Genomic DNA, 25,312 nt, shown 5'->3' on the forward strand with positions numbered 1-25,312 from the left:
TTATTCTAGCCCACATTTATCTCTCTTTCTGTGGATAAAATATAGCAACTAATTCTATATAATTATAAAATTTGCATTGTTTGTTTTGTGACTGTCTGATCTCCAAATGGATAGGGAGCACCTTAGAGACAAGTCAGTGTCATATGTTTCTACTTTGTTTCCTGCGATGCCTGATATACAACTTGGAGAGGTTCAAGGAAAATACAGCTCATCCATTCGAATCCTTTAATCACAAATGAAGTTAGTGAATGAAACAACGTCTTTATAGCTATGGTTATTAAATGCATATGAATGTCACATAAGGATTTTTTTTAAATGTTATAAATATAACTACAAAACTATAATTGTGATGATTATTTTATATGTAAAGTTCTTGCTTAGAAATTGTTTTTGTAGTGTAAGAATTAATTAATAAACCTCATCTATAACTCCTACCGCATGGCGGACAATGCTCTCAGCACTTCACAGATGTTAACCCATGAAATCTTTATTCCATTCTCACTTGTGTATTTCCTCAGACACGGAGAATATTTATGACTCTGTATGTTCAGAGGGTTTACCCAAAGGATACGATCATATAAGGCTTGAGATTATTTGCCTTCAGCATCATGAGCAGCCGCACAACATCACTGGCTATGTGTTGTAACTGAAGTTTTAGTTAAAATTGAAGTGAGTTCAGATTTCAGTCACTATTCATGGGGAAGAGCTCTGACATGAGGACAGCTCGAAGGCGTTGAGTTGGTTGTGATTTGTGGAGAAAGGTAAACATGATTAAAAGGAAGATTATTTTTGTAATCTATTGTTGTACTGACATAGGCCTGATTGAAAGTAAATCTTTGAACAAACTTGCTAAAAAGGCTGCCTTTGATGAATTAAAAAAAAAATTTTTTTTTGCTTTTCTTCTTCCTTCCAGAGCATTTCCAATGCCCTCAGTCTCCTATCTTTCCCTGTCCTGAACTGAATGGGTCCTAATTTATCTGTATAAATTAAAAATTCCAAGTTAAAAAACTTGGCAGCTCTGTTAGTTGGTATTGAGTATTAAAAATAACGTAGATTTTGTGCAGCATCTTTTTACCTCTTGAGCAGTGTTCTTTGTCTTCTCTCTGTCCCGGAAAGGTTAACGCCCCATCCAGGGGAGAGAAGTCCTTGCTGAGTGTTTTGAGGGACCAGTGAGGCTTTGATTGAAACCAGAGGATGCCATGAGGAGGCAGTTTCAGAATTTTGATTACAACAAAACAAACTTTTGTCTTGAAAATGTGTTCATCTCGCACTGATAGCCTGTTTATTCCAAATGTCTTGCAAAATCTGATGGCTTTGCTCTCAGGACTCTCCCGTTCACCATCATGCCCAGGCACGTTTGTGGCTAGAGGATGCCATGGTCCTTGATTCTTAAAGAGAGCCAAAGATATGGCCTTAGAATTCTTTATAAAAAAGCAATCAAAACACATCCATAAATACAGTATGTTTAGAAATGCTCATTCGTCTATTCAGTAAGTGCCTTTTTTCTCACTGCCTTCCATGTGTCAGACACTGTCCTGGGTGCTAGGGCTGTGGTGCTGAACAAGACAGGCAATAGTCCCCCTCTCATGGAGGTCACATTCCTCTGGGGGTGGTGGTTGCCAGGGGCTAGGGGTTGTTTGGAGAGAAAGAGAGAGAATAAGTAAATAAATGAATTAGGATGATTTCAAATAGGGTAAGTGCCGTGCCTGAGGGTGGAGCCGGGGCTCATTCAGATTGGGTGGTGGAGGAAGGCCTCACATTGAGGTTAATCCTGGATGACCAAAAGGAGCCAGCCATGCGGAGATATGTGGGTAGGGTGGTTGAGTAGAGGGAACAGCCATCACAAAAACCCAATGGTGGGAATGAGCCTTCTGTAATAAGGGACAAAACAAAGGTCGTTAACTGGAGCAAGGGGAGCACAGGTGAAGGTGGTAGGATTTGAGGATGGAGAGGAAGGCAGGTGCCAGATTGTCTAGGACCTTATAGGCCCTGGTGAGTTTGGGTTAAAATTCGGTTGGAAACCATTCCTTAACAAAGGAAAGATTTGATCTGATAATTAGTTTAAAAAGATCGTTTTGGCTGGTAGGTGGAGAATGGATTACAACAGAGCAGGAATATAGCAGAAAGTTTTTTGTTTGAAATTTCATTGGACACATGAGTGATGAACAAATTACTCTTTTAGAACTTATATTGGGAAGTCAGGCAAATAATAAATCACTGTTAAATAAAGATCACCTTGGGAGCAACAAAGGAAATACTTTCAAAATAATTCTCCTTTAGGCTTAAAACACAGATATATTTTGTGGCAAAAATTTTAAAGGAAACATATTTAGTTTATCTATTCTACTTGGTTAATAATCTCATATCTCCTCTGCTGGTTTGGCAAAGGGCATTTTGATGGGCAGTAATTTGGTTGAGAATATGCAATTATCTATCTGCGTTTTGCTTTTGAGATGAAGTTATTTGGCTCTCTTTTAATTCTCTTTATTATTATTATTATTATTAATTTTTTGGTTCTGGTTTTGCACAGCATCACACACACACAGACACACACACACAATTAGATAACTTCATGTTTTAGTTTCAAATGGTTTTCTGTTTCTTGACTCTAGAGAAACCAGCTTTGAAATGCCCTGATAATTATTTTAGTACAAAAGAGAAATGTTCAGTCATTACCGCGTTTGTTATCACAATATGAAGGACACCCAGGAACATACATTTGTAGGAAGGTGTTTGTTACAAGTCAGAAGGACTATGGGTCAGGAGTTTACATGTCCCTTGTTTGGGGTTTATTTAGGCTTTAGCTCTGGAATGAAAAATATTTTTTTTGCTACTGATTTTAATATTAACTCCCACTATCTCAACTGTGTCAATTATGAATAGGGTATAACATTTTATTCTGTAGGGCTTTTTTACAGGGCCCTAAAATATTTAAAAATGTCAATACCCTGCAGAAATGAATCTTTCTGGGCAGAGAAAGAGAGCTGGCCCCACCATAACAGGCCTCAGCAAATCCTGACTTGAAAAGAGGCTGTGCCTTCTGAGTCAAGATGCTTAACTATTCTCCAGCTTCTGTTATTGGGAAAGGATCAGTATTCATTCCCAGTTGAATGGCATAGTTAAGACCTCAATAAGATGACCTGACTTGGAAAACTGGTTGAGTTTCGCACTTCAGTTCTGCATTCGTCTACCAAATATTCAGCAGGCACCTACTATATGCAAAGATATCTTGATGTAGGTTGTCTGTGCCGATGAGCATCTTCATCAGCGTTGACTCCACATTATATGACTCTAGTGAATCTCTTTAGCCTATACTCGAATCTGTACTTCTGGTTAGGTGAGTTCCTGTGGTCTGTTTTAGTCGACAGAAATTTCTCATTACTTGAATTTGGATGTACTAGCCACATCTCCTTTGGCAAATTATTAAGGATCTTGTTAAGGATACTGACCATATCACTGATTATATCAAGTAACGTGTGAATTTTCACGTGATACCTGGCAAACCTCCAGTAAAAGATGCTGCTTGATGGCTGTTATTACAGTTATGACCATCATTCCGTTTGATACCATAGTAAAAGTCAGGGGTAATTTGAAAAACATTGAGTGCCTACCATGGGCAGTTGCACATGTGCTACATGGGGATATAAAGATGACTAAAATGGGATCCTAACTTCAAAGGAATTTGTAGTTTATTTGAGGAGGTGTGAGCAGAACCAGCTCTATTGCAAAAGAACCCATGAGCAAGTGCGCATGGCCTTCCAAGGAGTGGCTTTGCTCAGGAACTTCACGTGTTTAGTCTCTGCTGAGAGACGAATGGTAGAGAGTTCTTGACCAAAGCCCCCTTGAGTTCAGGTTCATTGTGGTCTCTGGTGGTCTTTGGGTTTAGTGAAGTAGGTTCTTTTTTTTTTTTTTTTTTTAAGATTTTATTTTTTCCTTTTTCTCCCCAAAGCCCCCCGGTACATAGTTGTATATTCTTCGCTGTGGGTCCTTCTAGTTGTGGCATGTGGGACGCTGCCTCAGCGTGGTCCGATGAGCAGTGCCACGTCCGCGCCCAGGATTCGAACCAACGAAACACTGGGCCGCCTGCAGCGGAGCGCGCGAACTTAACCACTCGGCCACGGGGCCAGCCCCTAGTGAAGTAGGTTCTTAACTACCAATCATGAGACTGAGTTCTCTTCTAGAAATGCCATTTTGTCTTTTGACTTAATCATTGATTTATGAACTTTCTGTTCTCTTTTCTTCCTTGGATTAAATGACCTCATCTTTTCCCCACATTGATTCCTTTTCCATAAATTTGTAGTAAATGCCATTTTAGGTTTATATGGTTTCCTTTCTTTTCATGATGTGCTTCTTAATATGAATGTGTTTAATAAGGTCAATTCTTTTCTAAGATGCCAACCAGACACCATTGCACCTTTTGGAATTTTGGACCTTTGCGTTTCAGGGCTACAGGGGTTTTAGATCTTTGTATTTTTCACTGGCCAAATCAAGCGGGGAAATCTGAAGGCTAGTTCAGTCCATCTCCTTTATCAAATCACTTACTTGAATGCAAAGCCTGATTTCTTGTTGATTACATGTGTTTATCTCCTGTTGTTTATTTCTGGGAAACGTCATGTTCTTTTAAGTGAGCCCATTTTTGTGGTATTATTTGCAAAATCTCTTAAGAATTCAATGTCTTCTTTATAACCACAGAGGAAGGGCTTGGCTTTCTGGTGTTGCAAATAATACCACAAAACTTGGTAGCTTGATGGAAAAATTACAGAGAATTTATACGCTGGAAAGAAGAGAGTGCAATTGGATCCACAGTTTTACAGTAGTGCAGGGAAGAAATTTCTAGAGCTTTTGCTGACAGTCTCCTAAGGGAGGAGAACAGTCTTGATGCTGTTGGTGGTCATTTTCAGCCCTACTCATAGGATTAGTTAGACCTTTCTTGGTGATATGAGTGAATCATTAGTTTAATTCGGTGATGACTGGCTTTCAGTTTGAGATCGATCATGGTTAAAGTCTACAGAGAGTGTCTCCATTGCCTCCTTCGAATGTGTTTATAAAGGGAAAATAATTTGAACTCTCAAGCTACTTTTCATGTTAAAATTTACATACCACTCAGTGGATTTTGTAAAAGTACTTATTAAGTATGTCATTGTGCTTTAATTACTATGTTTTGATTACCCTGGGTTCTGAGACTCATGAGGCTCCATGAGGGATTTTTAACCTTGTTATTTCATAATTTGAAGGCAGATCATGGCAAAGTCCCCAGCATTCACCTCCTTGGAACCACTGAGTTCATGCGGGGAGAAGTAATCAGAGCTACACTTTTTTGTTCTGTCTCCTCAGGCAAGACAGGATAGTCAGCCTGCTGGTCGGGTACAGACCATGTGGGCTAGTCCCCTTTCTTACTGTCCCATTCTCCAGCTCCATAGATATGCCCTTCTTCTATGCCAGGTCGGTTTTTTGCCCCTGCAATCTTTTAAGTAAACCTTCTTGCCTTTTGGATCTCATTGTTCTCCATTCCTTTTCTCCTGACTACGGGAAAAATAATTTGAGAGAATTTCCTTGGAGAAAGTGGAAGGCTAAAGTTTGTCCTTCTCAGACAATTTAGAGAGAGAAATATACTAGTCACTTAATTAACAATTATGAGCCCCAAGGGGCTTCTTCACCTGGCACATGCCTGTACGGCTGAATGACTTCTTATTGCCTGTGCCATTCTGATTGGTTGGTGCTAGGGTTCTAAATATTTTGAATGTCACCATTGATAATGGTATATTTTTATCAGCAAACTATTATATGTTCATTATACAAAGTTTGAAAAACACAGAAAAGGATAAATTAAAAATGTGAGCCCCTTTAAAGGTCTTGTTTATTTCTTAAGTAAATTCCTAGATACTTTATAATTTTCATGCTATTTTGAATGATATTTTTATTATATTCTATAGTTGGTAATGTTAGCGTAGAGAGTTAGAGCCGTGTTTTTGATTTTTCTGAGTGAAAAACTGTGACCATGTATTCAGCAACTTGCCAAACTCTTTCATTAGTTTTAATCATTTATTGATTCCAATTATTTCCAGATAAAAGTTTATTGCTTTTCTTCTAATTCTTATATACTTCATCTTATTTTCTTTCTGCGTTGGCTGAGAATTACAACACTATGTTAGTCAGTGGTAGTAATAATGGATGTCTTGTCTTGTTCCCAATCTTTAAGTGCATCTGTATTTTCTCCGTTGAGTGTAACGACTGTTACAGATTTTTGTACATAAACTTTACTGTTTCTAATTTTAAGTCCCTCATAAGTACTATCTTAGTTTTCTATTGCTATGTAACAAACTTAACAGCGTGAAACAGTGCCCACTCCATTATCTCTGGGTGGGTTCGACCGGCTCTCTGCTCAGGGAACTGAAATCAAGGTATGCGTGGGGTTGGGCTCTAACCTAGAGGCTTGGGGGGAGAATCCTCTTCAGGGCACGTTCAGGTTGTTGGCAGAATCCAGTCCCTTGCAGCTGTAGATGTGAGGTGCCCATGTCCTGGCTGTCTGTCTGCTGGGGGCTGCTCTCTTCTTCGAGGGGCAGCCAACCTCCCTATGCATGCAGTCCCCTCCATCAACCAACCAGAAATCAGTGCGCCGCATCCTCCTCATGCTTGGAATCTCTCTGGCTTCTCCTGCTACCAGCTGGGGAAAATTCTCTGCTTTTGAAGGAGTGCATGTGATTGTTTTAGGCCCTTCTGGATAATCTCACTGTGTTAAGGTCAACTGTGCCATATAATACAACATAATCGTGGGAATGATCTCTTATGTTTCCGGGCTCCAGGGATTAGCTTGGGACATCTTTAGGGGGTTATTTGAGAAATTCTGTTTACCACAAAGTACATACTCAACCTCTAAGTATTGTAACATTTTTGTTTATATTCTTCCATGCTTTTCTCAAAGCATATACACGTGTAATAGAGAGGCTGTATTGAGAGTGTGACTTTGGGAGCCAGATTATCTTTAGTGTTTCACCTTGGGCAAGTGAATCAATTTTCTTTTGTCTCTTTTTCCTTATCATTAAAATGGAATATTAGTAGTACTTGTTTCAGAAGGTACATAGTAATTATGCAATACATTTTAGCTCTCGTAATAATTATTACATTAATCAAACTGAAACGCTATTATTTTGTAATCTTTATTTTCTTAACTATAATGTAAACATCTTTATCTTATCTGTAAGCATTCTTAGGCAACATCATTTTAATAGCTGCAGATGATTCCATTGTGTGGGTATACTAGAACCTATTTAATAAATCCCCAATTGTTGGAGGTTGCTTCTATTTTCCATTTTATAAACAACACTAAGGTGAACATCCCATGGACGTTTGCACACTATTTCTATTTACTTCCTTAGAATAAATTCATAGACATGGAATTGATACTTTTAAGGGGGACTACTTAAGGAAAGCTTGTGATTTATTTTACGAAGTTACTCTACAAAAAGATCACACTAGCTTGCACACTTTGCTCTCCTTTTCCCCGAGACATCTAACTTACTTTTTAAAAACACTTTTTAAATTATGGAATAATAGCATTAGAGAGTGAACCCAGGAGGTCAGAACCATGGAGCAGTGGAAGGAGAAATAGTTCAATTCATAGCTCATGGGGAAGTAGTCATGAATAGCAGTCTGAATTGGAGAACAAGTTCTGGGGAAAAGAAGACTGTGAAAGACAAGTATAAGTACCTTTGGACTAACAAGGTAATAGGAAGTCTGAGAGTCAGAATTCTACATAGCTTTCAGATATGACATAAAGTTCAATTTAGAAAATAAGTTACTTGTTTTTGGTAAGGATTACCAACATTGCAACAAAATTTTATTCTAGTTAATTTTTTGTGTCAATGGCACAATATTTTAAACTAACATACAATAAGCAGACTCTACATTATTATGGTGAGCTATATTCTGTGCTCTAAATGGTATTTATAAATGAGTGATATTTCAAAAGTTTGTAATCAGAGACTGTCTGTGTTTCATTGTTTAAAGAGATCCAGTGGGTTTTTCAAGTACTCTGGTAATTCCTTAGTTCAAAGGTTGTCCTGATACACTTCTAACTCTTGGGAACTGTATACCCAGCATGTCTAAAAGTGACCTCCAATACAGCAGCAATATCAATACCAGATTTCTGAAAAGAAAATCTCAGCAACTCTTTTCGAACACAAAGATCTAGTTGTAACTGACAGCATGCACGGTGTATGGTTTGCTTAATCTTGATGGTGCCTTTCAAGCAGCTGGTGTAGTAGCTGATCGACTCTAATCATCTCTCCTTAAACAGACTGATACAACTTGATGAGGGCACTTGTTCAAGGCTAGGGAAAACTCCATCCCTGCACTTGTCCTCTTCAACCTCCACCCGTCTCACACCACACTCAGCAACCGCACATCCCCGAGGCTTGATGAGTTACTTTGCCCAAGAATGTATTGAAGCCAGTTTACTCCATCTGACTCCAACAAAATGAGGAAGAGGATAAATACATGCTATCTACAGTCTTTCCAGACTTTTTTGAATTCTTGAAGTAACTCCAGAACCAGAAAATTTGAATAATAATAACAATGACAAATATAATCATTATGGTAATGTTCATAAGCAAATACTAGATGTGATTTTTTAGGAATTTATGATGTACCTGACACAATGCTACGTGTTTAAATATTTTATTTAGCCTTATTCACTTATAAAATTGTTTTTATTATTCCCATTTTATTATTGAGGAAATTAAAGCGTAGAGAGAGATTAAAGAACTTGCCCGAGGTCACATTGCTCCTAAGTGATAGAATCATGTTTTAAACCCAGGACTCTGACTCTAAAACCTATATTCCTTTTTTCTTTTTTAAACAAACAAACATACATGCTTTGGTTTAAAAAACCTTTTTTATATGTACTGAATAGTTACAAAAGTATTAAGGAGAGTCCCCTATATATACCTTTCACTCAACTCCCCCTAAAATTAACATCTTGCCTTTCCATAGTGTACTTATCAAAACTAAGAAAATCACATTGGTACAATATAATTAATTTAAATATAAACTTTATTTGGATCACCAGCTTTTCTACTTATGTTCTTTTTCTGTTCCAGGGTCTAATCCGAGATCCAGCATTACATTGTCATGACAGCATTTGTTGTCATGTCTCCTTAGTCTCTGTGAGAAGTTGTTAGTCTTTCCTTGTCTTTTATGACTTTCACACCTTAACCTTGAACTTTTGAAGGTTCTTATTGTTTTGTAGGATGCTCCTCACTTTTGCTTTGCCTCCTGATAGTAAACTGATATTCTTAACTGCTAGGCCTCTTAACAAAGATTTAATTGTATTTTCTAGGCGAATATATTATTTTTGAATAATTAATTTACATTTGTGTGTTTGTTTTGATGGGCTGTATCCCTTTCAGTCCCTGGAATCCTGAGGAGCTACGCTAGGATTCCGCAAGCAGCAGCATTCCTCCCGCTGTTCCCTATCGAACTGGAGAACTTCATGTTGGAAGGACTTCTGCAGCCAGAGTCTCTTACTTGCTTTCTCCTCAGATGGTGCTCGGCCACTCAGTGGGCTGGAGGTCTGTGGGGGCTCTCCTTGAATGTGCTGACACACTTAGCTGTGGGTGCCTGCTTCCTTCATTCTCTGTCTGGTTCAAATTTCTTTATGCCTCTAGCTTGAGCGAGAAATTACAGAACTGAGTTTTAACTCTTCAGACAAAGAATCCATTCTGCATTCTTTATCACAAGACTTCTGTAATAGGGGCTGGAGAATACTAGGTTGGAGATGTACTAAGGCATGTAGAAAGAAGAGCAACAAGATAAAGCGTTCCTGTTGAGAGCTTCAGGCAACTGGGCAAGGTTGTGTCCCAAGTATGCAATAGGGAAGGTTGCTTTTTCTTTTGTGTTTTGCTTAAAATCATTTAATGGCTTCACACGCCCACAGAATAATAGCCAAATTCCTTTGTCAGGTAGAGAAGACCCTTCCAGGATATCCCCACCTTTCTTCACTGTCCTCTCTCATGGCCTCGATTACAGGATTTATGCAGCTGCATTTATTTTTTTATGAAGGATGAAGTTCCCCTCATTAGAAAACAGGGGCTTAATAATTAATCTTGACATATCTAAGTTCCCAGTACTGATTTATAATAGATGCCTTATAAATGCATATAGAATGAGTGAATATCTGCATTGGCTACCCCTTTTGTAACTTACGTCAGCAGAAATGTAAAGAGACATTAGAAGTGCTACTTTAATGATCAATAGAAGAAAGACAAGATGTTTGATTATATCCTGCATGCTGTTTTTTTGCTCCCTCTTTCATTGGCAAGACAACCTGACTAGAATTTATCTGCCTTTGTTTCTAAATAATGTCTTACCGCAAGGAGCTTGGGAATCAGAGTATGGTTTTAGATGTTACAGATCTTATCTAGTCCCAGCTCTGATGCTAAATAGCTGTTGTGCAAATAACTATCCCCCTGGCCTTGGTTATTTCCTTCCCTGAGAAATGAACAAATTAGACTACATGATTTTTCAGGACTTTTCCAGTTCGGACCTTATCTTCCTTTCTATAATAAAATATTTGTCGTGTGTCAGTCAGAGGGGGATGGTAATAATTTCATCCCAAATTCTACACTTTGAACAAATGCAAGAATTTTTTTCCTTCTAGTTACACCGAGGATAACCGCCACGGCTTGTTTGAAGAGTTCACATATATCTGCCAGCTGCTTCTTCTAGTATGAAAATGGTATTCCAATCTCCAGTTCCAACATGCAAGATTGATATCACGATGCCTAAACTGAAGTAGTCCAGAGCAATTGTAATACTTCCAGCCTCACTTAACCTTTGTCATACTGACATGATCAAAGATCTTACGAGGACCTGCAATGCAATTCTGATGCTGACTGCCCAGAGTTATTTCAGATTTCACAGGGTAAGGGCACAGTTCTCCACAAGACTGCCCTTGCTTCAGACACTAACTGCAAGCTTGGGGATTTGCAGGCCACCTGCATTTCTGACCAACTGCCTACAAATTCAGGGGCTCCTACTACCTCCTCAGGTTTGATAATTCTCTAGAGTGACTTACAGAACTTAGGAAAGTATTATACTTATGTTTACCATTTTATTGTAAAGGATACAAATGAGGCCAGCCAGAAGAGACCTGTAGAGTGAGATCTGGGAGCATCCCAAACACCAAGCTTCTGTATCTTTAGGACATTTCACCCTCCCAAGACATCAATGTGTAGCACCAACCAGAGAAACTCACCTGAGCTTTGGGTGTCCAGAGTTTTAATCGGGTTTCATTACCTAGGTATGACTGTTTGAATCATTGACCATGTCGGTCTTCAGGAGGTCAGGCTGATATCAGATGGCTCAAAGCCCCAGCCCACTGATCACACGCATGGTCTTTCTGGCATGGCCTGCCTTCGTCCTGAAATTGTCCAGGGGTCCACCATGAGTCATCTCATTAGCGCAAACTCAAGCTTAATTCCAGGGGCCCACCATAAATAATAAAGACACACATCATTCAGGAAATTCCAAGAGCTTAGAGGCTACTTCCTAGGAACCAGAGAGAATGGCCAGCCAAATTCTTTATTTTACCACAGGACCTAAAAGTGGTATTATATTTTGTTTGTTGCTTTGAAATCTTAGAAACTGTTCCAATTCAATAGTTACAAGTTGGAAGTCGTCTGCCAGAATTAGTGAGATGCTTACATAATTCTTCACGTAGTGATTGCATCATGGAGACCTGAAGTGGATTTTGGTCTGTTGGATAAATAAATAGACTTATCTAATCTATACTAGACTGACAATAGAGCTTTAAAAACAAAAACAAACAGAAAAACGCAGGTCCTGCCCTCTATTGCGAGAACTATACACAATTTAAGTTAGTCACTGGAACTAAAAAATTATTGCTAGATCTTTACTTCTAAGTGGTGCCATATTCACTGATGGGAAATTGAAAACAACCAATAATTTTTTATGAGAGGCTGCTGAAGAATAGGGTTGATGTAACAACCTCCAGGTTTTACACCACCTGGAGAGCCGAGGAGGCAGGAGTCCTCCTGAACCTCCTCTATGGGCATGATGCATTTCTAGAGATACTCTGAACTGAGATGACTGAATCCTGCTAGGCATGTCTAGTGCTGTTGCCTTTTGCTTTGTTTGGTGTCATTTGTCAGCACAGAACGATTGAAATGTGTAGTGTAAGTTGACAGAGTAGAGATACAATTCTCAGACCCAATTTGCCACAGACATCCAGGTTTCCAAACGGTTTCACCTACAGATCCCCCTGAACGTTGAGGGTCAGGGCAAGAATACCAGTGGTTTTATTGGAATAAAGCCAGATCACCAGCATTTCTATGTGCTCTTTATAATATAGGTCCTCAAGTTTGGACGAATAAAAAGAATGGGATTGCCATGTGTATCATTGTTTAGAAAGCTACAAGTGAAGCAGTGAGCAGTACCTCACTTGTAACAGGGCACGGAAATACTCATGATGGGCACTGTGATCTGTGAGAGTGATGGCAATGAGGTGCCTTTGGTGGAGCAAAAGCTTGAGGTCAGTAGTGAATCAAGGAGACATTTCATACATGGATTATAGTCACTCATTAAAAGGGATAGAATGTGCTTGTGCTAAAAGGAGAAAAACCATGACTTATCCATAAAATGGATAGAGGACTCAATCTGCTTCAGAAAAGGCAGATCTTGAAGGGTCTTGTAGCCTTTGTTAAGGATAAATGATAGCATGAGTATGTTTCCTTTCTTGTAGACCATTTTGGCAAATTCTCAGTTTTCTTTTTATACTTTACCATAAGCTGTAGACTTCAGCTACAATGGCAGCATATATAATTCATATTACCACCTATGAATTTTTAGGTAAGATAAAATGCTTCATGAGGGACCGACAGAAATCTGACGAATAGTACTTTTTTCAGAAAGAGCATCCACTCAACCTAACTACTGTGTATACTGTACTGTAAAATTTTTGATTTTACTTAAAAATTGGATTTTTGTGACTTTTAAAAATAGCTATGGGGGTCTTTATTTGAAAGTTTAAATGGCGTAAAGGCAATAAGTTTTCATATTGTAGTGAAATTGCTTGATTTTTAAGCAATAATTGTTAGCCTCTCAGTCATTAAGTGTATCTTAAAATAGCAAAATAATTTCTTGAAATTTTTGGTTGCTATTGTTATGATAATACACCAGTAAATGACAACCTTTCTGAGGTCCTAGTGAAGTAAAAATTAATGGAATGTAAAAACGTCATCATAATTGTATCTCCAAATCATGCCAAAGAGGTACATCAATGACGTGCTTATGCTAATGCTGAGGCTTATGCTTGTGCTTATGTTTCCAAGGTCTAAGTTTACCACTTCAAATAACTTAGTCTCTTACCAAAAATAAATAAATAAAATTTTAAAAATTGAAAAAGATTCTCCCCAAAACCCCATATGCCATTAAATCTGTCTTTTGTTGGATATTGACCATAATAGTATCATGAACTTGATGAATGTTGGTTATTCATTTACTTATGATGATCGTGTGGCCACTGAAGCAAACTGGCGTGGTTTTGTGCATTACAGAGAAGGGTGTATGCCAGTTTACAAATAGGCACCCACTATGTGCTCAGCACAATGTAGAATGAGTAATGGTTTGTTGCTTCCATGCACTCTAACATTTCTTGTCATTTGTTCATTGCTTTATTTGGTAGTTATTGAGTGCCAAGTATTGATTATGGCACTGGGGATAAAGGAGTCCACAGGACATACAAAGTTATTTTCTTGATGGAGTTGATAGTTTAATGGAGCCATGGTATGTGCTTCTGAAAGAGTTGAAGAATGGGTGATATATAACAAAGTGTCAAGAGAAAGAACCAGGTAGAGTATAACCATTGCACTAGATTGTTTCGTAGATGAAGTGGATTTGGAACTGGGCTTTGTGGCTAGTATTTTAGGCCATGAGATAAGATATGTATTCAAAGTGCTGAAAATTACATGAGGGTGTATTTGATCAGAGATTTAGGCCAGTTGGCTGTTATCTAGAGGACACTAGAGTATTCATTGACTTAGGACTAAGGAAGATGAATTTCAGTTTGCTGCTTAGATATTCTGAAGAAAAATTAAAAGTGTAACTACAGAATTCCAGAGAAATAAGTTCACAAAGTAAAAAAACTACTTCAATAATGAACAAGTTGTCTTATCTTTGTGATCAAACAACCAGATTGACTCAAGTGACACCATGAAATGAATTATTTTTTAATTAAATTGGATAAGCTTCCAGATCTGATTTTTTTTCCTGACCAGAGGTATATGTGGATTTCATTTTGAACTATAGCCCTATTTTGCTTTGGGGTTAAATAGACATTGGTTATAATCCTGACCCAGACCCTTCCTAGCCATGTGTTCTGTGTGTCTCAATTTGTTCATCTATAAAGAGAATATAATAATATTTACCTATAAACTTGCTAAGAGATTTTGCATTTGGTCTGTGGGCTTAGGTTGTCTTTTTCAATGACTGGTTTTCACGTAAAAATTATGGATATCTTTTATCTTTAAAGGGACACTCGTTTCACTAAAAATTCCCATTAAATAATAAATTATTGTACTAGAGCTTAGAGAAGGGATCAGAAAATCTTTCCAAACTTCTGTAATAATAAACTAACCTTGCTGGTTGGAAATTTCTCTTTGGAAAAGCATGATGTGTTGTATGGCAGATGTTTTACCAGAACACCTTACTGCTAGTCTGCTTTGGCTGTTAAAACTGTTGTCAGCAGTTGAACAAAGTGGTCTTTTGTTCCTGAAACAGTGTGCCTCCCGTACTACAACCGATTTCTATCTAGTTGTTTTTGCTTTAATTTATAGATGAGTTGCTAATAATTACTTTAGTTATGACATTTTAGATAAATATTTCTTGATTAGGATGAAAATGTCTTATGCATCTATCATTGCCAAGGTTTAGAGCATAACCAATATTTTGTTAGCCTTAACTATGGGCTCGAGGTAGATAATCACAACTAGAAAGAACCAGAGTTTACGATGTTGTTAAGAGCATAGTTGAAAGTAAAATGCCTCAAATGACTTTTATAACAAGGCAGGACATATAAACATACATATTTTCATACACACCTTTTCTTCTAAGACCTAAAATTTTTGCCTACTGGTTTTTTATTTTCATCATAGTCAAAGAACAGAAGTGATTGAATAAGGATACTAATGAGAAGTTTGGATTAAAAAAAATAATAAACAAGATCCAAAATGATATCTGAAGACCAGCTAAAAGTCAAAAGGTGAGAGGAAAGAGACTGTGAAAGTGAAAATCGTGCCATTCCTCATGGGTTGATATGAAGAAGGGAAAAAAAGATACTAAGCTTTGTCTTATTGTATCACTTTACAACTATTAGTTAATATATTAAAAAGTGCCTTTCCATTCTGGGACAGATAGCTATCCTCTGACCTCTCATCTTTTTGGCAACCACCCTTCTGAAGGACACCTCAGTTGTGTGGTGCTCAGCTTACCTGAGTTACCTATCAGTTACATCTGTTGTTATGGGCACAAGAGATTTGGAGCAATACATTTATTAGCATAGGTTCCTGATTTTAAAAAGAGACACTGGTGAAAGTATATTAATAGATATGCTGGGTGAGAGAGTGCTAGAATCAGCTAGAAAGACCACTAGTCATGGGCAGGCAGAAATAGAAACCTAGAGAGTTAAAAATGAGATCTACTGATGCCAAGGAGGCTAATACATGAATTCTTACTCATCATCTCTCGCCTTTCAAATCCTGACTCTACCACATTTTAGTTGGGTGACTTTGGGCAAGTTACTTAACTTCTCTGTGCCTCAGTTCCTTCTTCTTAAAATGGGGGTAATGTTACTTTCCTCAAAGAGTTGTTAACAGGATTAAATCTGATAATAGATATAGAGTATTAAAGCAGTGCCTGGAACATAGTGAGTACTCATTGAATGTTAGCTATCATTTTCTTTTTGTCATCTTGTTCATAAATAGAACATACCACTGCTGATCTCATTACTGGGAATGCTGTGTGAAAGATCATGGGCTTTGAAGTCAGATAGACTTGGGTTGAAATTCTGCCTCTGCCACTTACCAGCACTGTGAATTTGAGCAAGTGAATGTCTTTGCGATTTAGTTTCCTTATCTGCAATATCAAAAAAATAGTAATTATCCCTGGGAGTTTTGTGAGGATGAAATGAGTTAAAATATATAAAGTGCCAACACGACTTTTCCCTTTGCTTTTCCCACTTCCTTGAAGACACATTAGAGGTAAAGGAATTCCATGATTCCTGCTGTGCCTAAGCCACCCCCGTGGACCCGGTCTTCCTGCACCACTCCTGTGGCGGGAGGTGTCAGATGCTGACAGGAAGGGTCAATGGCCAGCAGTAGCAGGCTGAAGCTTCTCTAAGCTAAATCAAACTAATTGATTAGTCAGTGAGTTTAGCAGCGGTTAAATCTAACAACTTATGCAGAAGGTGTGGGGATGGCAGAAGTCCTTTAGCCAAAATAAAGACCTCTAAGATAGAGAGGTCTCTGTCGTAGCACCTTTGAATGCCCCCCGTCCCATTTCCAAGCTCCCAAGCCCTCTGGGATCTGGCCAGGTAGGACTCTCTGCATCTGTGTCTCTTCTCTTCACCTTCTCCAATGATTCTCAGTTTTGACCAGAGACTGTGTGACCTTTCCTTAGGGACAGTAAAGGCTTCTGGGGAGATGTTTGATTTATCACCTTAAAAAAACTGAAAATTTAAAACTCACTTTAACTGTACCAGATGCCTTTACTTTAAGTGAATAGGCACTTTTGGGCAGACTAGCGATTAATGGTCTCAAAGAGTCTGAGGCTTTCCTTGAGACACAAGGCCGCATAAGCTTTCTGTTACTTCCGTTGTTTTTCACCTTAAATCCTCAATTTCTTGGATCTGGGGTTGGCTGGCCTGCTTCCTGTTGGACCGTCTGAATATCTGTATGTGAAATTGCCTGTTTCTTCTTGTCTTTCTTGCCTCAACTATGGGAATCTTGTCTCAATTATCCTGTGTAGAGTGGAGGAGAAGGATTTGAGAAAGTTAAAGACATAATTCCTATCCTCAAGGCACTCACAGTATAATTGAGGGACTATTGTACATATACTGACATTATCTCATTATATTTTATGTATTGTACTGACAGTGTATCTATCAATGCTAAGGGAATGGTGCCCAGCATGATGGGAGTGTAGAATGAGAGGTTACTGAGCTATAGGGAGATCACGGAAGGCTTCCTGGAGAAGATGGGATAGGGAGGATGGAAGGATTTAGATAGGTCATTCCTACGGACGGAAAGACAGGGAAAATAACATGTTTTGGCATTTATGAAATATTTGATAAATAGACTAAACAAATTGAAATAAGTTAAATAAATAAATAGTGTCTGGAAGACCAGTTAGGAGCCTGTAACATAATGGTCTGCTTTTTAAGCGGTGAGACATTAAACAAGAGGGGGCAGGGTGTGTGTTTGAGAGATGTCATGAAAGTGGATCAAAGAACATGTACATGGGTGCTGGTTCAGATTTGACGTCCGAGCTCCAGAATTGGATGCTTATTCTATATGGTAAATCCATTAATATAGAGTCCCAGATATGGGACTGCACCTTTGCATATTTATGTCTAAATATTTACATATCCACACATCAAAGTCTGAATAATTTGGAAACAAGCAGGGAAAAGTCAAGATTGTCTAGCTCTGCATTTCATTCTGAGTAAAAGTAATACACGAGAAGCTTATTTCCTGTAATGTACTAGGAGTTAGGATCAATTCACAAGGGGGTGAGGAAAGGAGAAACTAGCTATCATCATCCTGAAGGCCCAGATGGGAGTAGTTTGTCCAGATCACAGGAAGCGATCGTTCCACTGAGCTTTATGCTTATTGGACCCTATATACATTATTAAGTTTATTTCTGACTAGTGCATTTTTTAAAGGAAGATTGAGAAACTAGAATCTAAGAGATGGACAGCCAGAGGTTTGCAAACCATGTTGTATGAGAAACAGTTGAAGAAGTGGAGAAATAAACAAAACTACTGTTATTTTTAAAGCATGTGAAAGGCTGATATTTAGCAAGCAGACTTATTCCGTGATGCTCTGGAGAGCAAAACTAGGATATATAGAGTAAATTTTGGCTCATGATAACAGAGAATGGTCAACAGCTCACACAGGTGAAAGGGAAGAGATTCTCTCATGACTAGTGCTGAGTCTTTTCTGCCAGATGCTTAACGACACCTGCAAGGAATCTCTGCTTTGTGAAGAAGACGGGACTAGACAAAGGAAACTTTTCTGCATCCTGTAAGATTTTGTGATTCTGTCATCTCATGTGAAGTGATGGAGAGAATTCTGTCTGTCTATAATCAATGAAGCACATTTTTTCCCCCTGCTCTCAGAATCCTTTCAGTTACATTCTGCTTTACTCTCTGAAGCCTCAACTGTCTTGGTGGTAGTGAGCACACGAACACAAAATTGTTTACTGTACATCATGACTCACTTTGGGCCAAGAAACTTGAACAGAATTCCCTGGACCCCTCTGATTTGGAGACATCAATCCTAAACCTCACTTGGTCACCCCTGCCTTATCATCCTTGGCCTGTCTCAGGGGCAGGATGTATGTATTTGTGTCAGTTTGAAGGGAGGAAGAGGAGGGCTTCTTCAGGCGTTTTTACAACTGGAGCAGGATCTCAATTCTGCGCTGCCTTCTCCTTCGATCCCCATCTGCTCATCTGCTTTAGGGTGGATAGAGATGTTGACAGGAGCAGCAGCTCTTGACCTTGCAGCGGATTCCAAGGGCCCCCTCCTCTGTGAGATCTCTGTTCCTTCAGGCAAGTGCCTCTCTAAGTGTCTCCCACTCCTTAGGAAGCTTTCGCTACTCTCCTGGGCCAAGTTTGGTAAGATGATGGAGCAAGTAAGCTGCAGGGACCCTAGGCGGTCTAATGTAGCGATTAGAAGGACAGGCCCTGGACAGGCTTTGATTCAGGTCCTGACACTTAACCATGGGCTGGCCCCTTATCTTGATGGACCATAGTTTCCTTGTCTGTAAAATGTACATCACAGCAATACATGTCATAGAGTTGTATATATTAATATACAGAGTATATATATTAATATATAAATATATAATGAATCTATAATTATGGTGTGTATATGTGTGTATATATATATATATATATATATATATATATATATATATATATTTTACTTAGGAAGATTCTCCCTGAGCTAATATCTGCCGCCAATCTTCCTCTTTTAGTATGTGAGCCACTACTACAGCATGGCTACTGACAGAGAAGTAGTATATTTAGGTCCATGCCCAGGAACCAAACCCAGGCCGCTGAAGTGGAGTGCACTGAACTTAACCACTAGGCCACCAGGGCTGGTCCTACTGGTATATATTTTAATGAAATAGATAAATATTTATTTAACATATATAAATATATATAACATATATATATAAATTTTATTTATTTTAAATTTTTGTTTTCTTTGATATCTTGGATAAATGACTATTTTATTCCCTTGAAAAGTATCATAAAAAGAAATTACAACATTATTTTGTAAGGAACTATCAGCAGGGGGCCATATGGACAATTATTCCCAGGAGTTTTGGCATAAATCTTCCCACTAAACAGATTTGAAAAAAGTGCAAGCCTGGGAGTAGAGACTAGAATAGAAAATGAAAATAAATGAATTCTACAAATGCACCTTCTCTATAAAGATTGCCATTTTGGTTTTTCAGCTATTATGCATTTTTTCTTCTCTATGTACTATTCAGTTCAGAATTTTTCCTGCTGTTCATTTTGCACATTATCTCCTCAGCTGGCATAAAGAAATGAAGATGCGTATAGAGTATGATGATTTGGGATTGCCCCATTCTAGAGGGAGCAACGTTGATGTAGCATGTCCTGTTTTCTCATTTCTTTATAGCTTTCAAAGTCTTTAGGCAGAGATTGGAATGTGCTGTTAATTGGATCACTGGTTAATCCTCTATTAACAAATCAAGCAGAAAAAAAGTTTTCTGTACAAGTGTTTGTATTTTGCAGCACTAAAGTTTACTTTGGGGATGGACAACATTTCACAGCTGTTCTAGAATTGTAGTATAAAAAATTCCATATGCTTTTGGCCTTTTTTCCCCCCGTTACAATATTTCTGTCTTACTTATCTCCGAATCATTTACCATGTGCAAAATACTGCCTTAGTTTTAATAAATATTCAATAAATGAGAAGTGATTGAAATATTACTACCTTCTATATGCAATAATCTAGAAATTTGTATAATTTACATATGGAAAAAGTTTATAGTTGAAGAGATAAATCTTGTTAGAGCCTCTGCATTTCAATTTGTTACAGCCTTTCTTTTTTCTAAGCCTATTATCCTGGAGTTGCCCAAGAGTAAGTTTTTTCCTGAAGGTTCTTGTAATCACTGTTGCAGAGATAAAGTATTCTATTTCAAGAATAAATGCTATATTGTTAAATCACCATGGATATATTTAACTCTAAAAGTTACCCGTGGGACTGAGATGGATTCAGTGATTTATATAATGTGGCTTTTCTAAAATTGCCGCTGAGATTAAATTACAGTGAAATTTCTCATTTGTAAATGCTCATAGAGGCTGTGACATTTAAAAATCAATCATCTATACATAGTTGTTTAGTCATTGCTTGCTAGTCGTCTAAATTAACACAGAGATTAAACTGCTCAAACATGGAGAGGTAATGAAATGGACCTTTTTCATCATCAGGTAAGTCTGGATTGTAATCGCATAATGACAGTTAGCGTCCTATCTCGGTGGTTATTCAAGTGCCAAACCTAAAGATGAGAGTTTGTATGACAATATTATGAAGGATAATAATTTGTAAATTAATGAATTGTACTTCTGTGTATGCTTTCGTTCCCCAAAGAAAGTGTCCCTGAACTAGTCTTCTATGATGACAGAGAGGAGGAAAGGAGTGGTCTGCTTCTTGAAATAAGATAACTATGTATGAAAATACCTGCTTCAGTGACTAAATGAGAACCATGGATAATTGTCACAAATATTTTTATATGAAAATAGATGTTGATTAAATTCCAGAAAATGAGTTGGTATCTAAAGAAGTTGGACAGTCTACCAGAAATGATTTTGATGATGTGTTCATTAAAATTTCCTTAAAAAAATGGTGCCAAGGAGAACTTCAGACGAACTGCAGCGGAATCACCATGAATTCAAAATTAGTCAAATTTGAATAACTGAAGTTTTGATGTCCTAGAAAAATTGCAAAAACTTATCATTTTTAATGACCACATCTGTGATCATGGACTAGTAAATAGCCCTGCCTCTGGCGCCTTTTACATGTCCCTATTATATTACCTGCAACATTATAACTGTTTGCTCTCTCTTGTCAGTCTGTCCTCATAGGGACTTCATTTATTCAACTCATTCAACAAATATTGACTGTCCTCCTGTATGCCAGGTGCCGGGGAAACAGCAGAGAACCAATCAGACAAAAACATGTACTTTCAAGATTATATTTTAGTGTCAAAGACAGAAATAAAAACTAGGTATATAAGCAAAATATATCATATGTTAGATAGGGTTTCTCTAAATGTTCATCTCTACATCACTTGCATCTGGGACAATGCCTGGACATAGTGGACACTCGAAAACTACTAACTGCTGGATTGATTTATGATTACTCAAAGGAACAGAAGCACAATTCTTGAATTTACCATTGCATTTACTTGTGAACAGCCACTGAAGTCCTGACATTGGCCAACAGATATGCCGACTTAGGGTAGGGGATAATGGAGTAACTTCCAGAATGAAACTTTAGCGAACACGAGCTCTGTTATCTATGAGTAAAGTAGCCTGGCAGATTCATTAATTTTGGTGACCTTAACAGCTGATATAATTGTCTCATGTGACCTAAATGAATGGAGATTTTATTGTATCATCTATTTATTTTGTTCTTTGCAAGCTGGCAATGAACATAAACTCTCCTTTTCATATACTTCTTTGACCTCACTTTTTCTTTCACATGTTGGTGTTGAGTGTTCAGAGGTATGAGGTTAATTAATCGATTTTTTCATAGAATATCCAAACACTTGGCCCTGTCCACTTCTCATTCTTGTCATTGTCAAAGGCGAACAACTGTAACATAACAAGGTCCAAAGGAAGATATTTTAGAAAATAACTCGTAATAGTTCCGTGTGTTGGGTACCTCTTGGAAACTAGATGAAAGACTGTGTGTCTGTACATGACTCTCTGGAATTCAAGTTTGAGTGGGCTGGCTGGAGAAGAATGCTCTGAAGGCTTGTAAGGTGACTGTTGACAGAGCCCAGGGAAAATGGCAGACGATCCTCGTTCTTACCTCAGCTCCCACACTTCTGCCAGTCTTCTCAGGGCTTAAATTTTTCAAACAATTCTGTGGCTCCTCACTCATATAAATAGACATGCAGAAATAATCCAGATTAGTTCTGATTCTTTAGTACAATAATATATTTTGACAAATTACTTGGGGAAAAAGTACAAATTACAAAAGCAATGCATGATCTATCTAAAAAATTAGTAAGTTAGAGACAAGCCAAAGGAGAAAATCAAAATCCTGTAGTTCTCCTGTCTGGAGTTAACCAATGAAAATGTTGATGCATATCCCAGTCTTTCTTCTATGCATGCACAAAATTACATATTTGGTTTCTTTCAAAATTGGGATCACACAGTCAATGCAGTTGGTAACTTGCTTTTTAAAAAATTAACACTGAGGGGCCGGCCCTGTGGCCTAGTGGTTTGTGCGCTCTGCTTCAGTGAATCACAAACTTTAATGCTTGCATATTTTTCCATTACATGAAATTACCATAATTTATCTTTTGTTGGATACTTAGGTTGTCCTAAATTTTCAATAATATACTATTATCTATCAATAATATGCTAATGATCTTTTACATAAATACTCCACCTACATCTTTGTTGGTGGCTAAGTGGTGCTTCTCCCAAGCCGGGCTCTAGAGCAACCTCTCTTCCAGGCTGGGCTGGAGGTCAAAGGAGGGAGAGAGAGTGAGAGTGACTGCCTGGGCACTGCCCTGGTGTTCTGGAGAGAAGGCTGGCCCTGGCTTCCCTCATCAGAGGACTCAATGTCTTTTCAACCCTGGTGACCACATTGCTGTTTGCAGGAGAGAGAGTTAGAGATGTGCGTGACATGTGACGCAGGCGTTTTTAATTTGCACATCGCTAAACCAGGCCCAGCTGTTTCATGCAATTACACTGAGCAGCTTTGTTCCCAACTACACAGACCAGTGTCTTGGCTGGGCTCTGAGATCCCAAGGAACATGGCTTGTCTTTAATAGGAAATGCATTCATTTAACATTTGTGAGGCAAGAGAAATATTTGTTCATTCTTTCTTGAACCCACCCCCGACCCCACCCACAACCCAGCAAATAGATTCTAAGCTCCATGAGGGCAGGCAAAGTGTCTGCTTTGTGTGCCGTTGCGTCCTCAGTGCCTAGCACATTGCCTGGCACAGAGCAGATAATCAATAAATATTTGATGAGTAAAGAAAACATAAAGTGAAAATATCTCAATCCAACTACCAATTGGGTCTTGGCCCTGCTTTGTTCTAAGCAGAGCTGGGGCCGTGGAGCTTTACTTCTTCCATCCTTTTGGGTGGCCTGGGGAGCAGTGATAGAAGAGTCTGTATCTGACACAGGTACTATTGTATGGGGACTGTATTTTTTCTGGGCTGAGACTTGGTCAGCCTTATGCAGCTACAGAATCTTTAGGCCTGCAGTTTGATACATTATTCCCCCAGGAAATGAACCCAAGGGAAAGAACCATTTCCCAAGGGATCTGTGTGGACTGCAAGATCCTGATCCTTTTAGTGGCAACAAACCACCTTGGAATCCTTCACTAGTGGATGCTGTTGTATTAAAACTTTTAGAAACATTTTAAGCCTCAAGATATTGGACCATTGTGATGGATGGCCAGAAGTTTCTCTGATGGCTAGTTGCTATGCTCGTGGAAATAGCCTCAATGAATGAAAAATAATACAATTTTATTCATTCCGACACTTACTGAATACATCCTAGGTGTCAGCTTTGTACTGAGAATTAGAAATAAGGGAAAAAGAAGAGATGCTCATAGATATGCAGATAAATGCATAATTATCATTCAGTGTGGTAAGTGATATAACTGGGTCTGGACAGAGGGCTGTGGGAGCACAGAAGAGGGAGCAACTTGCTAATTTCTCTCCGTGAAGTCAGGGAAAGTTTCATGGAGGAGAGCCCATTTTAGCACGGAGTTTGAGAGATGGAAAGGAGTTTGTCAGGCTGAGAAAGGGGGAACAGGGGTTCAAGACACAGAGAGTCATATAAGCCAAAGCTCAGAAGGGCATGGTGCATCTGGGCAGGTGAGGCCTTCACAGCGCTTGGAACATGGGGTATTTATAGGGGAGATGAAATTGTAGAGATGGACTTCAGACGCATCATCAAGGAACCAGCTAAGGGGTTTGTACTTTGTTGTGTAGGTAATGAGGGTTTTGATGAGGGACATTTATCCTTCAACCGTTAGTATCATCAGGCCAATTGAAAACATTTCTTCTGATAACAGTCCAATAAGAAGACCAAGAAGACTTATTTTTCTTTCCATTTGGGTTTAGGCTTTGTTCTATCTTCTTGTAATCCTGGTGGCGTAATGATCCAAGCCTCCCTTCATTTTTTAGTTTCACCTTTTGTTCATTTATTTCTTATTGTTTTTATATCCAGGGTGCTTTCATCCTGTCTTCATTTCTCTCTCCTGCAGCTGTTTATTTGGAAGTCAAAGCCAGGCTCAGTGATTAGACCAGTTCTAATATGTAGCTGGGACCATTTATGGAATTTATTCCACAAGATGATCTCTTTAACATCCTGGGTGGTCAGGAGACGGGCGCATGAGACCAGAGTCTACATTGTTCTTGTTAATTCTTAGTGGTAGTGTAGAAGAGGACTCATTTTCTCAAAGTCCTTAGAAAACGTCATTGCTTTTTGGAATATTTTAGCCAAGTTAAGGCTAGAGTGAGAAATGCAGAAAACAGAATACGAAATAGAAGACATTTGTATCATTGTAGTTACTAAGCAGAAAATTCTAAAAGTCACATTTCAGAACAATATCATATACCTTGTGTGAATTAATATCAGATACTCTAAATTCGTTTTTAAAAACTGTTTGTCTATACTTTAACTTATCTATAATTTATTTGCATAAATGAACTTTAGTTTTTTCATTGAAATATACAAATGAGTGTTGGCTTTGAATTTACTATTCCCAAAAGTAAGAAAAGGTCAG

General features: G+C 38.3%; 1 protein-coding gene across 5 annotated transcripts in view; it reads left to right on the forward strand.

Moving 5' to 3' along the window:
- PTGFR (prostaglandin F receptor) overlaps positions 1-25,312 on the forward strand; it is a 48,528-nt gene that overhangs the window by 16,828 nt on the left and 6,388 nt on the right. The gene's annotated exons all lie outside the window — the stretch shown is intronic.

The sequence above is a fragment of the Equus asinus genome, chromosome 16 (assembly GCF_041296235.1).
Source record: "Equus asinus isolate D_3611 breed Donkey chromosome 16, EquAss-T2T_v2, whole genome shotgun sequence".
In the NCBI taxonomy this organism is placed as follows: domain Eukaryota; kingdom Metazoa; phylum Chordata; class Mammalia; order Perissodactyla; family Equidae; genus Equus; species Equus asinus.